Genomic DNA, 20353 nt, shown 5'->3' on the forward strand with positions numbered 1-20353 from the left:
GAAATAACCGGGAAATGTAATGCACAGAAAAATTTGCAAATGTAAATGATCTTAGGTAAAAGCAGCAGCAGTGGCCGAGCTTTATTAATGGTTATTTGCTAGCAGAGCTCACTTTCCTCCACATAATGCAATTGTCAAAGGTAATTTTTAGGTCAAAAGAATAATTTAAAGTTTTACTTACCAAACCTAAGCTGCACACATATACATTTCCTCCATAGGGAACCACTACAACATCAGGGTTAATATGTACTGACTTCTGCTCTCCCCAGGGAAACATTAGGAGATTATTTGTAAGGGTTTTCACTCTGGATAAAGCTGCGCTCTGTTCACGTAGAATTTTCTCCACCATTTATTTCATATTTATTTTAGTAAATTGCTATGTAACCAAAAACAAAAGTGAGATAACAACAAATCTACGGACAATAGGACAAAACTTTCTTCACTGTGGCTAAAGCGTGAGCTCTTAAGACAAAATGCATTTAGCTTCATTTCATCATTATATATTAGTTATATGGGATGTTTTTCTGTCAATCCAAAATTGAATCTGGGGGATCTGGTGGGTGGGGGATAAATCTTTGTTTCAAAATAAATTTATGACTACATTGTAACACTACTGTACTCTTACCAGTCTGCCAAACCATTTTATGCCATATTATGCTTTACTATATTGCTCTATAACAAACCACATTATGATGTAAGAGATCATGTAAGATAGAGAGGATAAAAACAAAACATTAATGGGGTTGTCCAGTCCAAATCAATAAGTCTGCAGTCATTCTGGATGACTGCAGAGTTACGTATCCCCCTAACGCGCGCACTGTGCTCTGCCTGGATTTGCCGGTTTCTGTGTCGGGACCGGGGGTATGTATGCATTATACATACTCCCAGCCAGAGCCCCTCCAGTGGATGTGGCCTCTCTCCATATAACATCGGATCGCACTCAGACAACTCGGACAAATGTTATTCTTTGGTGCCATCCACATGTCCGGCGCAGTCCGAGGGAAAAACCGCTGCATGCCCAAGTTTGATCCACTATTCTGATTGTACCCGGTCATGCAAGTCAATGAGTCCATGGAGACCCTCTGAGTGCACTTGGATGACATCTGAGTGCGGTTTGATTTCTTCACACTCGCAGAATGGAGAAGATGGAGAATCTGATCAAACTCTGAACAGAGTGTGATTTGCACAATCGGCCGATTCTCTCGAATGAGAGAATTTACATAAGTCTGCACCTGCCCAAAGGATGTAGGGACATGTATGACATCCACAAAAGGGCACATAAACAACTTAATTTAGAATTTCCAAAAATTTGAGGATGCAGGGGTTTAAAAAATATAAACGCTTTAACTCACCATATTTCAACGCTCCCAATACCTGTCCCGCAACCCTCTGTATTATTCTTCTTTCCTTTGACACATTTTCTGGCAATCTTCAGTCTAGGCCGGGGCTTCTGGTGCCATGTGGACTTCTGACATCACGTCGATGATGACTAGACCCGAGGTGATGCACGTCATGACATCACAGACTTACTTTGCACCCGAGTGAGGATCGGGATATCGTATACTGAACGGAGATTCATAGGGTCTGTAAGGAGGACTGCGTGGGTAGGACAGGTGAACAACGAGGTGAGTATTATTTTTTTTTTACCTCATATTAATTATGCTTTGGATTTCGGAAAGACCCCAGAACATTGTAAGGATCATAACGTCAATGCAGTTTGAGTTTCCGGACAAAATTTAAGTGAATTTCTGATTTATATTTTCAACAGATTCGCTCATTACTAAAATCTAGGGAAGAGTTGAAGATCATTCCCTTTTGGCTAGGGTTTCCTGTGTGCGTTTCTTGGTGCTGATGGGCATAAAGTGGCACCAGCTATTGGACCAACATAAAGCTCCTGGACCCCAACGTATAATCTCTAACTGGGCCTCCAACTGCAATGTACAATTTTAATATTTATGTCTTCTTTTGTTACTAAGGGGTCTGTAGGCATTCTCCTTCCCTACTGCAGGCATAGTGCACCCCCTATAGCTATACCTCAGGGCCATGCTTTATTTTATCCTCATGTTGATGATATCTAAAAAATACTACAAAATAGAGACAGTCCCAAAACATATCCGCAAAGCAGAGACATTACTGTTTAGTGAATCCTGCATTGAGCAGGGGGTTGGACATGATGACCCTGGAGGTCCCCTCCAACTCTAACATTCTAGGATTCTATGAAAAGGGTTTTACAGTCATCATATTATAAAGATCTGATTGGTTGGGTTCCAATGTTTGGAATCTCCACCATTATCAAGAAGAAGGGGTTCCCTTTGACTACAATTAAAAAGAAGTGCCCATGCAGAAAAAGAAACCAGGGAAGATTTTTAATTTCATGTCCAATGAACCCTTGACCTTTTTGTCTTATAGGCGCTCAAATCCTCTACTGTTGAGTATCTCAAAATCATCACATTCAATAGCAAAAAGTGCTATATAGGGGATGTCCAGGGTTGGGGCTCAAGTCTTCAGTTACTCTACGTGACTACAGACTTGTGATTACTCGCAGCGCGCACAGTGTACACTGTCAGGATTTTCTGATGTCGGCGAGCGTGTGCAATTTGCATACATGCAGTCACGTGCTGACTAGACATGTATTGGGCAAAGCAACAAGAAATCGCAAAGGCATATTGCCCTATAGCACACAATACAAACCACAGGTTGTGTGCAGTTCCAAGTACTATCCTCCAAAGACATGTATACCACAAAAAGAGAAAATGGAGCTTTTGTTTAGAGATAAAAAATGTATAAATTTTATTAACACAGAATATGAGACAAGACAAGACACATAATAAAAAGACATGTGCAAGAGGGCTAGAGTCAATAGCAGCGGGTACTGGCAGTACTAGGGGGGGATGGGGATTACAGGGGGATACATGCCAAAATAGTAATCATGCATCAATAAATATAGCTTGCACCCATGAATCCCCTGAACCCCTCACTGTGGCAATAAAACTCCACTGAGTAGAGCTCTGCAAATAGACTGTGGACTATGGCAGTATTCAAATTATTCAATCACTAGTAGGTACTTCGGCCATAAAGGTCCAATAGACAGTAGAGAAAAGAACCCCCCATTGGGGCATATAGAAAAAACCACAGTCGAGGAGGATGGCAAGTGACAGTGCTTACCCTAGGCCAGTATATCAGCAGATAGAAGGGATAAGCCGCTTCCCAACGCGCGTTTCGCATGTAAACTGATCGGCTTTCTCAAGGGAAGGTATGTTAGTGTGGCAGCAGGACCTTAAAATACATCAGGGGGGAGGTCAGGTGGTGCACCACGTGACCGTCAAGCAGCCAATAACATCCGTAATGCGGCACGTGCGCAGTGGAGCGAGCAGGTGCCGCAGCAGCAACACGGCGGTCACTTCCGGGAGTACGCAGCAAATGGCTGCGTAGTCACAGGAGGGAAAACGCCGGGCGCCGCTGGACGGGGCAAGGTCGCGCCGCACGCACGCGCACAGAATGTAGATGGCAAAATAGCACAAGGTGCATTTAAAGAGACAGAACATGAATAACACTCTATGAATAAGATACATAGATATGAATGGGACACATCACCACATAAATCAACAGGTTAACACAGAGTGATAATAAAGTACCAAGGCACCAATAACTCTTCATGAATGGGATACAAAGATATCAGTGGGTCATATGAGTACATGTAACAATATCCATACATAGTTATGATGCATACAGGTAATCAGAGATAGTGGTTGCACGCGAAACGTGCGTTGGGAAGCGGCTTATCCCTTCTATCTGCTGATATACTGGCCTAGGGTAAGCACTGTCACTTGCCATCCTCCTCTACTGTGGTTTTTTCTATACGCCCCAATGGGGGGTTCTTTTCTCTACTGTCTATTGGACCTTTATGGCCGAAGTACCTACTAGTGATTGAATAATTTGAATACTGCCATAGTCCACAGTTTATTTGCAGAGCTCTACTCAGTGGAGTTTTATTGCCACAGTGAGGGGTTCAGGGGATTCATGGGTGCAAGCTATATTTATTGATGCATGATTACTATTTTGGCATGTATCCCCCTGTAATCCCCATCCCCCCCTAGTACTGCCAGTACCTGCTGCTATTGACTCTAGCCCTCTTGCACATGTCTTTTTATTATGTGTCTTGTCTTGTCTCATATTCTGTGTTAATAAAATGTATACATTTTTTATCTCTAAACAAAAGCTCCATTTTCTCTTTTTGTGGTATACATGTATTGGGCAATGCTGGAAAAGTCTAGTCAGAATGTGACCAGAAGTTTGCAAATCACTTACTTGTAGTTACATGAATGCCCGGAGAATCCTGTCATCATGCACAGTGAGAGCTGCAAGGAATCACAAGTCTGCAGTCATGAGCTCCAACTCTGGACAAACCCTTAAATATCAGTGAAATTTGAACTGTTACAAAAAAAAAAAGTTATAATAATTTAGGGAAAACACAATTTTTTTCTAATCTTTTGGGTAAACTGGGAGACCTGTAGAAGAGGATACAGAGGTTTTTGATCTTTCAATTTACAGACTTTTTTTCTATTTTTTTTTTTGCCTTTTTTACAGTACAGTAGTTTTTACAGTATTGATATGTCCTTTTATTTTTGTGGGGGGGTTTTGATGTAAGAAAAGATGGATTTGGGAACACAAGTTAAGACCCGTGATGAATCGTTGGTATGGAAGGATACAGTGCAGAGATGCTCTAAAGGTTAATCTTTGTTATTTCTTCTCCCTATTATACCTAGGGATTTGCAGTTTTGTTGTTGGTGCTTTTCAAAGATATCCTGCTAAAGTGAAAGGCGTTATTCGGGAGGGTGCTTTGAAATGCACAATTCAGGAATTTAAAACACTTGTGCTTAACACAAGAGACAAAAAAAAGTGCGGTTCAGTTTTACTACCCGTTAAAAAAGACAAAACAAAAGACAGAACAATCAATGTCTTAGAGCATCAGAGCATTGGGAGGTCAGGTGAAGGAATCCAACTGTGTCGTCCCATTAGTTACAGAATAACTTTGTCTGTGGCTTACCAGATATAGAAGTAAAGAAAAAAAAAAAGTTTAATCTTTGACTTGAAAAAAAAAAAAAAAAAAAGATTAGGATGGAATTATTTTTTTGTTCCCATTATTACTTATTCCGTACATTTTTCTTTCATTTTTTTTGTGTCTATACTTTTGAACTTTTAGTTGAATTCAAACTTTTTTTTTCCATGATTTTGTTTAAAACTTGAGAAAAGTGAAAAGAGGCCTCAGCCTATGCAAATTTTATGCAAATTCAATTGGGGTTAATACAGAAGGACGGATCTGGTTATAAAGTGAAAAAAAAATCTTAATGGGAACATTGTGCTTTAAGATCCTCAATTTATAATTCTTTTTTCAATTTTTTTTTTTCAAATTTTTGACAGATTTTTCAAAAGGATCTAAAAACAAACAAACAAACAAAAAAAAACCCAATATTACAGTGTGTACAGGGTCAAAATGGCAACTGGACAGACGAATAATGATCCCTGAGAGAATCATTATCTGGCTGAATTGACAATGTAGTTGAAAGTTAACCATTGACCGTCAGGCTTTGTATGTGCCCTCATCTGCTATGGAGAAAGCAGCTGTTCTGACCTAAGTGACATGTTAATGGTCAAGTTATAAAAATAAAATAATGTATCCTGTCATTTAAACTCAGATCCGATCTGATGGATTTTACTGTCTCTAACCACTTTAAAGCACAATTCCACCCAAATAGATATTTACTTTAGGTCACATTCACACATTCAGTATTCGGTCAGTATTTTACCTCAGTATTTGTAAGCCAAAACCAGGAGTGGAACAATCAGAGGAAAAGTATAATAGAAACACGTCACCACTTCTGTATTTATCACCCACTCCTGGTTTTGGCTTACAAATACTGATGTAAAATACTGACCAAATACTGAATGTGTGAACGTGGCCTTACACTGTAAATTGTGGGGTCTTCCATCTATTTGGTGACAAAAAGCTCAAACTAATAATAAGAATCCTTACACAACCCCCTTATAGACTCTGTATAGCAGCACAATAAGTCCAATGGATCTATATACTGTGGATCCATTGATACTGTTGGATGGTACTTCTGTGATGTTTTTAAGGGGGAATGTTCTAGAACATGCCCCATTTTTATACTGCATCTGTATAAAGATAAAACCTTATGTGTCATTGGGTCTGTGTTACCACTATTAGAAGATATAGAATGGGTATTTTCCCTACATCAAATTGTTTCAAGTGCAATTACCCCAAGGCTGATCTGTACCACTGCAAGTGGTTTTGCCCACAAATACAGTCTTTTTGGACAAAGATCTGTGCTTATGTGTCTAATCACCTGACCGATTTCACCCCTTGGGTCCTATATAAGCCATTTTGGATATCTGGATGCTGAAACATATCTATGCAATCTTGGTGTAAGGAAACTTTTACACATAGTAGCAGCAGTGGGATCAAAAACAATTCTTCACAGATGGATAGATAGATAGATAGATAGATAGATAGATAGATAGATAGATAGATAGATAGATACATAGATAGATAGATAGATAGATAGATAGATAGATAGATAGATAGATAGATAGATAGATATGTCATAGACTTCAAGAAAGAATATAATATACCATGGACTTCCATAGCCCACACCTTGAATGTGCCCTCATCCATCATCCCCACAGTCCCTATCAGGGTCGGACTGGGGTGTCTGGGGCCCACAGGGAGAACTGACTCTAGGGGCCCACCTACAACCATATGCAAATATCTGTTATCCGCTATCCCTGTTATAGTGGAGCATTGACTGGCGGCTCCTGCACATCTACTGTGCACCACTATAACTGGGATGTACAATTACGGTAGTTTGCATTAAAGGGCTTCTTTGGTTAAAACAAGTTATCACCGATCCATGGGATCCACAGGATCGGTGATCACTTATTGATCGTTTGGGTCCGAACATTGGAAAAGGCGCCTATCAGAAGAATGGGGAAGTTTCATCCCTGACAGGACACTTATCCCCATTTTAAAATGCAGCTTCCAAAAAAGAGCAGCGCTCACAGTCACTGAGGGAATGACTGGATGAGTGGTCGCATCTCACATGCCGCTCCAGTCTAATGGGGAGAAAAGCTCCACATTCTGCCGATTGTGTCCCAGCAGTCAGACCCCCACCAATCAATATCATCACTGATCCTGTGGAGAGGTGATTACTTGTTTTCACCAGAGAACCCCTGTAAGTGCATCTCTGCCGCTCTGGTCCAAGTATTTAATCTCTAAGGCTGCGGCCCCACTATCAGTATTTGGTCAGTAATTTTTCTCAGGAGTGGGAGCCAAAACCAGGTGAGGAACAATCAGAGAAAAGGTATAATAGAAACAAGTCACCAATTCTGCATTTATCACCCACTCCTGGTTTTGGCAGCTACTCCTGAGAAAAAATACTGACCAAATACTGATGGTGGGGCTGTGGCCTAATGGAAAAAAATCTTTTCCTAGTTAATATCAGCAAGAACAAAATGACTGCCATACACAACACAGTCCACTATATCAACACCAATAATACCACATACAAAAGAGACAAATATCGCCACACCATGACTAGATCACATATTACCACCACATAGTGACCGAATAATACTACATACAAGGAACAAATACGGCCACACCATGACCAGACCACATATTACCACCCCAAAGTGACCAAATACTACAATACTGATCATGAATACAAACCACAATACTAACAACACTGTTATTACCACCAGTGACATTATACACAGGAGCTCTGTATATAGTGTCAGTGTACAGGTAATACAGGGATCACCAGTGACATTATACACAGGAGCTCTGTATATAGTGTCAGTGTACAGGTAATACAGGGATCACCAGTGACATTATACACAGGAGCTCTGTATATAGTGTACAGTGTACAGGTAATACAGTGACCACCAGTGACATTATACACTGGAGCTCAGTATATAGTGTCAGTGTACAGGTAATACAGGGTTCACCAGTGACATTATACACAGGAGCTCTGTATAGAGTGTCAGTGTACAGGTAATACAGTGATCACCAGTGACATTATACACTGGAGCTCTGTATTTAGTGTACAGGTATTACAGTGGTCACCAGTGACATTATACACAGGAGCTCTGTATATAGTGTACAGGTAATACAGTGGTCACCAGTGACATTATACACAGGAGCTCTGTACATAGTGTATAGTGCACAGGTAATACAGTGGTCACCAGTGACATTATACACAGGAGCTCTGTATATAGTGTACAGATAATACAGTGGTCACCAGTGACATTATACACAGGAGCTCTGTATATAGTGTACAGGTAATACAGTGGTCACAAGTGACATTATACACAGAAGCTCTGTATATAGTGTATACATAATATAGTGATCACCAGTGACATACACAGGAGTTCTGTATATACTATATACACACATAGTCAGAATTGTTGGTACCCCTCGTTTAATGAAAGAAAAACCCACAATGGTCACAGAAATAACTTGAATCTGACAAAAGTAATAATAAATTAAAAATCTATGAAAATGAACAAATTAAAGTCAGACATTGCTTTTCTGCTTCCACTGAATTTAAAAAAAAATTAAACTCATGAAATCGGCCTGGACAGAAATGATGGTACCCCTGAAAATAATGTGACAAAAGGGACATGTTAAATAAAGTTGTGTCCACTAATTAGCATCACAGGTGTCTACAATCTTGTAATCAGTCAGTGGGCCTGTATATAGGGCTACAGATACTCACTGTGCTATATATAGGGCTGCAGATACTCACTGTGCCTGTATATAGGGCTACAGATACTCACTGTGCCTGTATATAGGGTTACAGATACTCACTGTGCCTGTATATAGGGTTACAGATACTCACTGTGCCTGTATATAGGGTTACAGATATTCACTGTGCCTGTATATAGGGTTACAGATACTCACTGTGCTTGTATATAGGGCTACAGATACTCACTGTGCTTGTATATAGGGCTACAGATACTCACTGTGCTTGTATATAGGGCTACAGATACTCACTGTGTTGTTTGGTGACATGGTGTGTACCACACTCAACATGGACCAGAAGAAGCAAAGGAAAGAGCTGTCTCAGGAGATTAGAAAGAAAATTATAGAAAAGCATGTTAAAAGGTAAAGGTTATAAGACCATCTCCAAGCAGCTTGATGTTTCTGTGACTACAGGTGCACATATTATTCAGAAATTTAAGATCCATGGGACTGTAGCCAACCTCCCTGGACGTGGGTGCAGGAGGAAAATTGATGACAAATCAAAGAGACGTATAATATGAATGGTAACAAAAGAGCCCAGAATAACTTCTAAAGAGATTAAAGGTGAACTTCAAGCTCAAGGAACATCAGTGTCAGATCGTACTATCCACCGTTGTTTGATCCAAAGTGAACTTCATGTAAGACGACCAAGGAGAACACCATTGTTGAAAAAAAAATAGTAAAAAAGCCAGACTGGAATTTGCCAAACTACATGTTGACAAGCCACAAAGCTTCTGGGAGAATGTACTATGGACAGATGAGACAAAAATTGAACTTTTTGGCAAGGCACATCAGCTCTATGTTCACAGATGGAAAAATGAAGCATATCAAGAAAAGAACACTGTCCCTACTGTGAAACATGGTGGAGGCTCTGTTATGTTCTGGGGCTGCTTTGCTGCACCTGGCACAGGGTGTCTTGAATCTGTGCAGGGTACAATGAAATCTCAAGACTATCAAGGGATTCTAGAGAGAAATGTGCTGCCCAGTGTCAGAAAGCTTGGTCTCAGTCGCAGGTCTAGCAACAGGATAATGACCCAAAGCACACACAGCTAAAAACACCCAAGAATGGCTAAGAGGAAAACATTGGACTATTCTGAAGTGGCTTCTATGAGCCCTGACCTAAATCCTATGGAGCATCTTTGGAAAGAGCTGAAACATTCTGGAAAAGGCAACCTTCAAACACGAGACAACTGGAGCAGTTTGCTCATGAGGAGTCGGCCAAAATACCTGTCGAGAGGCGCAGAAGTCTCATTGACAGTTACAGGAATCGTTTGATTGCAGTGATTGCCTCAAAAGGTTCAATAAAATATTAAGTTAAGAAGAAGAACCATCATTTCTGTCCAGGCCGATTTCATGAGGTTAATTTTTTTTTTAAATTCTGTGGAAGCAGAAAATCAATGTCTGACCTTCATCTCTTCATTTTCAAAAATTTGTAATTTATCAGATTGAAGTTATTTCTGTGACCATTGTGGGTTTTTCTTTCATTAAACGAGGAGTACCAACAATTTTGACCACGTGTGTAGTGTAAGTGTACATGTAATACACTGACTCACCAGTGATGTCTCTAGGTGAAGTCTTTCATCTTCGCTTTTCTTCTTCATCTGGCACAGACGGCCATCACTTCTTCCAGCCAGGAATCATCTCTGCAGAAAATAACACACAGTTATTAATAACTGATCTCTTCTAGAGAATATTCCCACTTTCCCCCCCCGACCTCTACACTACACCAGTTGAAGAAAAAAAGCAACATAGTGCCGTCCTGCACAGTAACAGGACCTCTCTTTTGTCCCATCCCATGGAAAACAATTTCCTAAAAAGTAAATTATATTACAGAAGTAATAATGTAATAATAATTGGAATCTAAAGTAATAATGTTCCCCACTGGTCACCATAAACTAATAAAGTATGTTCCTCAATCTGGCTCCCAAACAGTAATTAAGTCCCTTGTCTAGCCAGGCACCCCCATATGTCCCTTCTGGCCACCATTTGTCTAGTGTGACCCCTCCATATATTTATCCTAGCACATGTGTATCGAGCCTGCCCCCTCCCATATACCCATCCTAGCCCCCCCATGTGCCAGTCTGCCCCCCCACATATCCATCCTTGCCTCCATGTTTCCAGCCTGCGCCCCCATATTTCCCCCCCATATATCCTCCATGTGTCCAGCCTGCCCTCTACATATTCATCCTGGCCTCCATGTGTCCAGCCTCTCCCCTCATATATCCATACTGCCCTTACCCCCTGCATATATCCATCCTGACACCCCCCATATATCCAGCGTGCCCCTCCATATATTTATGCTAGCCCATGTGTATCGAGCCCGCCCCCCCCACATATTCATCCTAGCCCCCCATGTGTCCAGCCTGTCCCCCCCCATAATTCCATCCTGGCCTCCATGTGTTCAGCCTGCCCCCCTCCCCCATATATCCATCCTGGCCTCCATAAGTCCAGCTTGCCCCCCCCATATATCCATCCTGGCCTCCATATATCCATCTTGCCCCCCCATATATCCATCCTGCCCCCCCCATATATCCATCCTGGCCTCCATGTGTCCAGCCTGCCCCCCATATACCCATCCTGCCCACCCCCCTTTGCCTGGGTCCACCTTGGTTCCCCCTTGTGTGTCCTGCCAGGGCTCCCCCTTGTGTGTCCAGCCAGGGCTCCCCTCCCTTGCGTGTCCAGCCAGGGCTCCCCCCTTGCGTGTCCAGCCAAGGCTCCCCCCCTTGCGTGTCCAGCCAGGGCCCCCCCCCTTGCGTGTCCAGCCAGGGTTCCCCCCTCGTGTGTCCAGCTTGGCCCCCCTCGTGTGTCCAGCTGGGCCCCCCCTCGTGTGTCCGTCCAGCTGGGCCCCCCCTCGTGTGTCCGTCCAGCTGGGCCCCCCCTCGTGTGTCCGTCCAGCTGGGCCCCCCCTCGTGTGTCCGTCCAGCTGGGCCCCCCCTCGTGTGTCCGTCCAGCTGGGCCCCCCCTCATGTGTCCGTCCAGCTGGGCCCCCCCTCGTGTGTCTGTCCAGCTGGGCCCCCCTTGTGTGTCCGTCCAGCTGGGCCCCCCTTGTGTGTCCGTCCAGCTGGGCCCCCCCTTGTGTGTCCGTCCAGCTGGGCCCCCCCTTGTGTGTCCGTCCAGCTGGGCCCCCCCTTGTGTGTCCGTCCAGCTGGGTCCCCCCTTGTGTGTCTGTCCAGCTGGGCCCCCCCTTGTGTGTCTGTCCAGCTGTGCCCCCCCTTGTGTGTCTGTCCAGCTGGGCCCCCCTTGTGTGTCTGTCCAGCTGGGCCCCCCCTTGTGTGTCTGTCCAGCTGGGCCCCCCCTTGTGTGTCTGTCCAGCTGGGCCCCCCCTTGTGTGTCTGTCCAGCTGGGCCCCCCCTTGTGTGTCTGTCCAGCTGGGCCCCCCCCTTGTGTGTCTGTCCAACTTGGCCCCCCCTTGTGTGTCTGTCCAGCTGGGCCCCCCTTGTGTGTCTGTCCAGCTGGGCCCCCCTTGTGTGTCTGTCCAGCTGGGCCCCCCCTTGTGTGTCTGTCCAGCTGGGCCCCCCCTTGTGTGTCTGTCCAGCTGGGCCCCCCCTTGTGTGTCTGTCCAGCTGGGCCCCCCTTGTGTGTCTGTCCAGCTGGGCCCCCCCTTGTGTGTCTGTCCAGCTGGGCCCCCCCTTGTGTGTCTGTCCAGCTGGGCCCCCCCTTGTGTGTCTGTCCAGCTGGGCCCCCCCTTGTGTGTCTGTCCAGCTGGGCCCCCCCTTGTGTGTCTGTCCAGCTGGGCCCCCCTTGTGTGTCTGTCCAGCTGGGCCCCCCCTTGTGTGTCTGTCCAGCTGGGCCCCCCCTTGTGTGTCTGTCCAGCTGGGCCCCCCCTTGTGTGTCTGTCCAGCTGGGCCCCCCCTTGTGTGTCTGTCCAGCTGGGCCCCCCCTTGTGTGTCTGTCCAGCTGGGCCCCCCCTTGTGTGTCTGTCCAACTTGGCCCCCCCTTGTGTGTCTGTCCAGTTGGGCCCCCCCTTGTGTGTCTGTCCAGCTGGGCCCCCCCCTTGTGTGTCTGTCCAACTTGGCCCCCCCTTGTGTGTCTGTCCAGCTGGGCCCCCCCTTGTGTGTCTGTCCAGCTGGGCCCCCCCTTGTGTGTCTGTCCAGCTGGGCCCCCCCTTGTGTGTCTGTCCAGCTGGGCCCCCCCCCTTGTGGGTCTGTCCAGCTGGGCCCCCCCCTTGTGGGTCTGTCCAGCTGGGCCCCCCCTTGTGTGTCCAGACCATTACACACACACACACACACACACACACACCTCTTACCTTCCTGCGATCCCGTGCGGTGTCCTCCTTCTCCTGAGTTGCGCGCCTCCTTCACAGCAGGCGCATGACGATGACGTCATACGCCGGCCGGCGAAAGGAGACACGCAGCTTCAGCTGCTTCACTGGGACGTGCGCCGCGGTGGTTCAGGTAATGAACGCTGCATGCGCGCGTCCCTGCATACACTGTGCCTGCGCTTTTAAAGGGCCCTTGCCCCTTAAAACCGCAGGATTTTTTTTTGTTCTCTTCTCCCCCCTCTACTCTGCAGCAGGGGGCGGGGCCCACCGGGAAATTTCCCGGTATCCTGCCAGCCCAGACCGACCCTGGTCCCTATCCCTACTCTCTACTGTACATTTGCTTTGGCAAAACTAAAGTGTATTTGGTCCTACCAATAAAGCTTATTTGAATTTAATAGATAGATAGTTAGATAGATATTCCAAAAAATAGAAGACAACACTCCTTTTGGCAAAAAATCAGTGGTGAATTTTAATGGCCCATAAGGGCTAGTGGCAACGATGCGAGCCTTTCTCAAGTTAGATAGATAGATAGATAAATAGATAGCTAGATAGATAAATAGATAGATAGATAGATACATAGATAGAGTAAGACGGCAGGAGATAAGGTCCTGGATGGCAGGTATGTGTTAATGAGATGGTTTTATTTTAACAGAGTTTTGGGTCTGGTATTTAGGAGTGGCCAAACAAGCCTGGGCGGGAAAGGTCGCCCCCATATTCCAGTCTGGGTCTTACTGGTCTAATTAAATGCACCAGGTCTAGCTCAGGTAGTAGTAGTGTGCGGAGGATGGAGAAAGACAGAGCTGTTGGATAGTCTGTACTGTAGCCTGAGAAGTTTCTGTAATACCAAGTTGGCGAAACTGTGTAATTTACTTTGCCTTACCCAGAGAGAGGACTGTTTTGTTATTCATTTGTAGTGAAGAAAAGCAGTTTTCATTTTGGAGCCATAACGTTTATGAGGGACAATAAACTTCATTCTGTTTTGACATAAAAAACCATGTGCATGTACATATCCAAACAGCTATCAGAGAGCTGAAACCCCCACAATAGATTGATAGATATAGTAAGAAGGCAGGGGATAAGGTCGTGAATGGCAGGTATGTGTTACTGAGATGTTTTAATTTTAACTGAGTTTTGGATCGATCCGGGATTTAGGAGTGACCAAACGAGCCTGGGCGGGAAAGGTCGCTCCCATAGTCCAGTCTGGGTCTTACTGGCCTAATAAAATGCATCAGGTCGTAGGTAGTAGTAGTGTGCTGAGGATGGAGAAAGACAGAGCTGGTGGACAGTCAGTACTGCAGCCTGAGAGGTTCCTGTAATACCAAGTTGCCTTACTCAAAGAGAGGACTGTTTTGTTATTCATTTGTAGTGAAGAAAGGCCGTTTTCATTGTGGAGCCGTAACGTTTATGAAGGACAATAAGCTTTATTCTGTTTTTGTATACAAACCCTGTGCCTGTGCGCATCCAAGTAGATAGATAGATAGAATGTCACTATTTTGGCTCATTTAAGTGTTTCCAGTCACACTGCTATGTCATTTGCAGGAGCACTTTGTCGTATCAATCTGAATTATTAATGATTTAGGAATGCAGTTAATTGGAAGTATAGATGTGATTAATTAGAACATCTGTAAATTGCTACAACATTATTAGGATATTGGAAAACATGACACATTTTACTTTGTGGGTGGGGGTTTAGAGTGGAGAAACCTTATAATAGGATATGAATGACACACGGAGCAGAGTATTTTGGTAACCCCTGTCCTGAGCGCTCCGTCACATTCTCGCAGAGCAATCTGTCCCATACGTGATAATGATGTAGTGAAAGCCGTGATGGCTCTCTGGCATCGGCCTGACATTATATCTATTGTATCTATAACACTGGTGTCATGCGCTGTTTCTGTGTAGTGACATATTTGGAACATATGCACAGTAATATTAGTTAGTTTCCATTAACCGTTTCATCCTCGGGCTGAATGGAAATGATGTCATGTGGATTATGGATTTTTTTTTCCCCTACTGCAATGAGCTTTTTTTTTTTAATAAAAACATGAAACTCTATATATACCAGAGCTTTTAATGGACTTTGGTTATCGTTGTGACACCATCATTTGCAGCGCTGATGGCTACACTTCCATTCTGAAACATAGAAGAATGAAGTATTCATAGTAAAGAACAAACTTGGCCTTAAATCCAAGGGCGGACGCGGACATATCATTGGTGCATCCTGTGCAGCCGCATAGGGACCCAAGAGGTAAAGGGGGCCATGACGACCTCCAAAGCAGGTGGAATTGTGCACTGTGATGAGTTATTGGGCTGCAAAGGGACTATATTGTGTTCTTGCACATGGACCCTCTCCTGTCTGTGTCCGCTAGTGCTATTATAGTGCTGAATTTTGCCACTGCTACACAAGAGTCTGGAGTTTGTTTCCCCTTCCACATCTCCTTAAAGGTGTATTTTTAAGATTGATAACTTCTCAGTCAATGAGTTGAAAAGCTCAGTGTGAATGGGGCAGTGGTCATGTGCACTGCCACTCCATTCATCCTAATGGGAGTGCGAGAGATATCGCTTGGCTGGTCTCCCAAAAGAATGAATGGAGTGGCAGTATGCATGATCAACCATCACTCCATTCACACAGTGCTCTTCAGAGTACCTTTTCTCGGAATCGTTGGGTGTCCCAGCGGCTGTACCCCCAACGATCAGATAGAGGATAACTTATAAACTTGAGAATACCCTTTTAAGAAGTTATTCCCAATATTTAAAGTTCTTACTAATCCACAGGATAGGTGAAAATTTGTGGATCAGGGTAGGTAGGATTGTTTCAAGACTCCGACTGATCTCTAAAATGGTCTATCGAGATCAAGCGGTGGCCATGTGTGCTGCACTGCTCCGGTCACTCTCTATGGGACTGATGGCAATAGCCAAGTACAGCCCTCAGCCATCTCTGCAGTCAAGTAGGGAATGGATGGATCGGTGGTACACATGCATGGCCACTGCTTCATTCCGAATGAACAATTCACTCTTTCCCTTTTTTTTGTGAAAATATTGTCTCCCTTCCCTCTTCACTCATTTACTATGTATCACTTATACTAACTGTATCTTCTTATGTGCCAGATGGGTCCAGATTAGTGATGAGCGAATATGCTCGGATAAGGGGTTATCTGAGCACGCTCGGGTGCTAACTGACTATCTTCGGCGTCCTCGAAAAATAAGTTTGAGATGCCGCAGCTGCATACCTCGCACCTGTTCGACAGCTGCAACACATGCATGGATTGACCAACAAACAAGCAATCCATGCATGTGTTGAGGCTGTCGAGACATGCAGCTGTGGCGACTCAAACCTATTTTTCGAGCACGCCAAAGATACTCGGTTAACACCCAAGCTTGCTTGGATAACTCCTTATCTGAGGGCGTTCGTTCATCACTAGGCCAGATGTGACTTCTACATCTTTCCTCCTTACAAAAAGAAATTTGCTTACTACAAGACGCTTGTGTGCCATTCTAGAAGACCCTCCCCTGGCTCATATGCTCCATTCCTCCTCCATTCAAGTATTAACCACCAGTAATAATCATGGCGATGAGACTGAGAGCGTCTATCATCTAAATTCAAAAGAGCAATATTATAAAAACATATTTTTGACATTTCTAGTTAAATATTCTTGGAAAACAAACACTTCTACTTTAGCTGATGCTTGGTCAAGGTAATGTGCAGTATAGGGTAACATAGGATGTAATGGAAGGCTATGCTGGGCAAGAAGGTCAGCATTACCATGTGGTAGGGCATTGGTCGCAGATGCCAGGTGCTATGGGTGCCACCAACTTTCCACAAGCTTATAAAGTTAAGTTTTAGTTTGGTGGAGGACTGGAGGTACAAAACTGAATATTTGCTGCATCTGAAGGAAGGTCTAGGTACACTCCTAATGTGGGCTAACCGGTCACCCAAATCAATGCAACATTTTAGCTCTTACCTGTAAAAAATAGGCCTCAGGAGTTTAAGCAAAGAAGTTTGTAAGGTCCTAAGGTTGTTTTAATTTGAAATATTTCCACTAAACCAGGCTATAATCTGCATGTTTTAATGCAAACAGCTGACGTCTAATGGTGGAGCAAAAATTCACCTGATCCAAGAAAAACGGAAGATTCAGCAATGGAGGGCACAACGCTCAGCTTGAAATACATACCCCACCAATAAAGTAAACCTTGGTGAAACTGTTTCTTTATCTGGGCGTGTAAGGTAATTTCAAAACACTTAAATCCCTTCACTTGTTGACTTTTCTTCCCTCGGTCCGGTTCCTAGCCAGATTTTTATGCATTGGAAATTCCTGAAAGATTTTCTAAATCCTTTAATTTTTTTCTTAAAGGAAAAACAAAGAAGTGGTTGTAGAGTTAGGAGGCTTTGGTACAATCTAGAAATTTTGATGTAATAACTTGAATTTTTTTGGAAGGTGTATCTAAGCCTTTGCCAGAGGAAGACATTACAGCAGATTTGGGCTAATGGAGTAAAGTCCATTTACAAATATAAAAAGGTAAAACAAAAATAATGTATCGGAGTGACTTGGCATCTTGTGGGTTTTATCTCTTGGACATGTAGTTAAAAGTTAACTTCATCATAAATACATGGGGCTATTGATCTTGAGGAGCATTGGACAGATGATATTTTATTCCATTTGGACATTGTCATCGCAAGTATTCCAATTATTGAATTATTTGGTATATGATTTGGACATTCAGGAGCCACGTCAATCCAGGGAATGAAGAAGTCAAGGTCCTTTTGGCTTTTCTCCAGCACAGCAATGCTCTCTATGCCATCGCCTGCGTGGATCAATTGCAACACAGTCCCATTCAGATTCCCAGTAGTAGTAGTCGGGATTATCTCTGTGCTTCTCCACATGCCCATATAGATGGCTTAGGACTGGAGGGTTTATTCTACTGACAGATTCCCTTTAAAATCAATGCTGCTTTGTGTAAGAAATGTTGTAAAAAATCTTGCAACAACAGAAAATAAGTTTGGGACGACAATTTGCAACAACAGCAAATAGATTTGGGACGACAGTTTGTTCTGCAAATCAGTGGTAGTCGGAGCTCACACACTTTATAGATGTGAACTTTTGGCATCTATGAATATATTTGGCTTGTTGGATCCTTCACTCACCACGACAATCATGAAGTTTATTCACATTGTCACATTGAAACTATGGGCACCTCAAGCTTTTAAGATGCCAGTGCTGTAAAAAAACTACACAGCAGTCATTAAAGGGGTCGTCTCTTCATCGTAAAATTGTAAAATTGCAAAGTGTCGGTAAAAACAAGCAATTTTGCAATTTACTTGTTATTAAAAATCCTCGTAGTTCTCAATGGATTTTTAACTCTATAGTTTACTACTAGTTATGAGCGAGCGTACTCGTTTAACCCTTTGGCTGAGCAGGCTCGGGTGCTTTCCGAGTATCTTCGGCATGCTCGTATATTAAGTTCGAGTCCCTGCGTCTGCATGATTTATGACTGTTAGTCAGCCTCAACACATGTGAGGATTCCCTAACAAACAGGCAATCTCTGCACTTAATATACGAGCATGCCGAAGATATTCGGAAAGCACCCGAGCATGCTCGGCAAAAGGGTTAAACGAGCACGCTCGCTCATCACTATTTACTACTTGTTGCCTAAATTACAGTCTATCACTGGTGGCCAGTCTTTTAGGCAAGGAGTGCAGTGGTTACAAGCTCTTTTCTATAGAGCTTGTACAGTAAGTAACCTGAAGCTGGCCTATTTGATGGATCCAGCCAGCTTCAGTTCCTCTGCTCTTCTCCGATGCTGCAGAGGCAAAGGGAAAGTGTGCAGTTCAGGCCCAGGGTTTTCAATCAATACAAAGTGCACTGCCCCCCAGCAAGCAACAAGCCAGAAGGCAGAGGAGCAGTGTGCTCTTGAAGACAAGATGAGACAAGCTGGCCTGATATATGAGATAGAACATTTGACAGACAGCTTTCTCTTTAAACTTCCCCATACATATGACCAATCAGGTGATCATTCATGTATTTTCAATGAGGAGTGAGGAGGAAGCCCCTGTCAGACACCTATGGCAGTGGCTTATCTACCCTGGTTATAAAAGGTTCGAGTGTTCAAATTTCAACTGCCTGATCCTTCTCTTCCCAACATTATATCCCCATATACATCAGATGGTTGGTCAGTCCAGTCGAAGTAGGTGGGTTCCGCCAACTTTCATCTAATGGGGGTCTTAAGAGTATTGTGCATGGTTCTACAACAAATTCTAGAATACCAGCATCTTCTAAGTCTTGGGTGACCCCACATCTACATAAACCAATTAATTGAAAACGCTATTCGATGCTTTGCTAGCTTGATTACACTTTCTATTTTAAGAAGGTCAAGACTATATGTCAAAAATATTTCAGCTCTCCACTACTGGGCTGTGCACAGCTTGTTAGTAGGAGGACTCCTACATTTTTGGAATTTATTCAAGCAAAATGTTTGACATCATTAAATTTATGTTACAGAATAGCACATTAAAACATAAAAACTCCGCATGATGACAATACGAAGGTTTAGGTTGGCTTCTAAGCAACAACCCCAACAGGTGAAACTGCAGCCAGACTTTTATTATTTTTTTCGTTTCTGTCCTGACGGAGAAAATTCCTGGATTTCGGGGGAGATAATTAGAAGCAATAGTAAACTGGCAACGAAGTGTCGATGCCACAGAGGAACAGGGTTGTATGAATGCAGTCTGGTAAGGTCTATCGTAAAATAGAAAACTACAGACTGAAGAAGCTGTATTCGTTTTTTTCATGTCATTGGATAATAAAGTTGTGCTTTGAAAAACATTTTAATATTTCATATTTTATGGCTGAAGGGGGTGCAAAAAGAGTAACTATTGGTAATACCTAAAAATTATTTAATGCATTGTTTTAGGGTTTGGTCTCCACTGGGTCAACATCTGCATGAAACTGGAATGTTCTTCCAAAATTTGTATAGGTATTTTAATTTTCTTGCACATTTTTATGTTGAGTTAATGCCTATGAAATCTTAATTTTCGCAACGTAAAGATATTTGTTTATGGGCCTAACTAAGGAAAACCACCATGTTGCCACTAGGATACTTTCCCCATGGCAAAATAATATGATGCTGGATTTTTTGCAACTATCATAATTAATATCTAATTACAAGAGAGAGAACAGGCAAGGAATTATTAATAATCTGAAAATGAAGAAGGAAGTATTGCTGCATATAAGTGACATCCTTGCATAAAACTGTCCCCCTAAGTATAGTGA

This window comes from Phyllobates terribilis, unplaced genomic scaffold, assembly GCF_046119375.1.
Source record: "Phyllobates terribilis strain yellow unplaced genomic scaffold, ASM4611937v1 Scaffold_12__6_contigs__length_324123572, whole genome shotgun sequence".
Taxonomy (NCBI): domain Eukaryota; kingdom Metazoa; phylum Chordata; class Amphibia; order Anura; family Dendrobatidae; genus Phyllobates; species Phyllobates terribilis.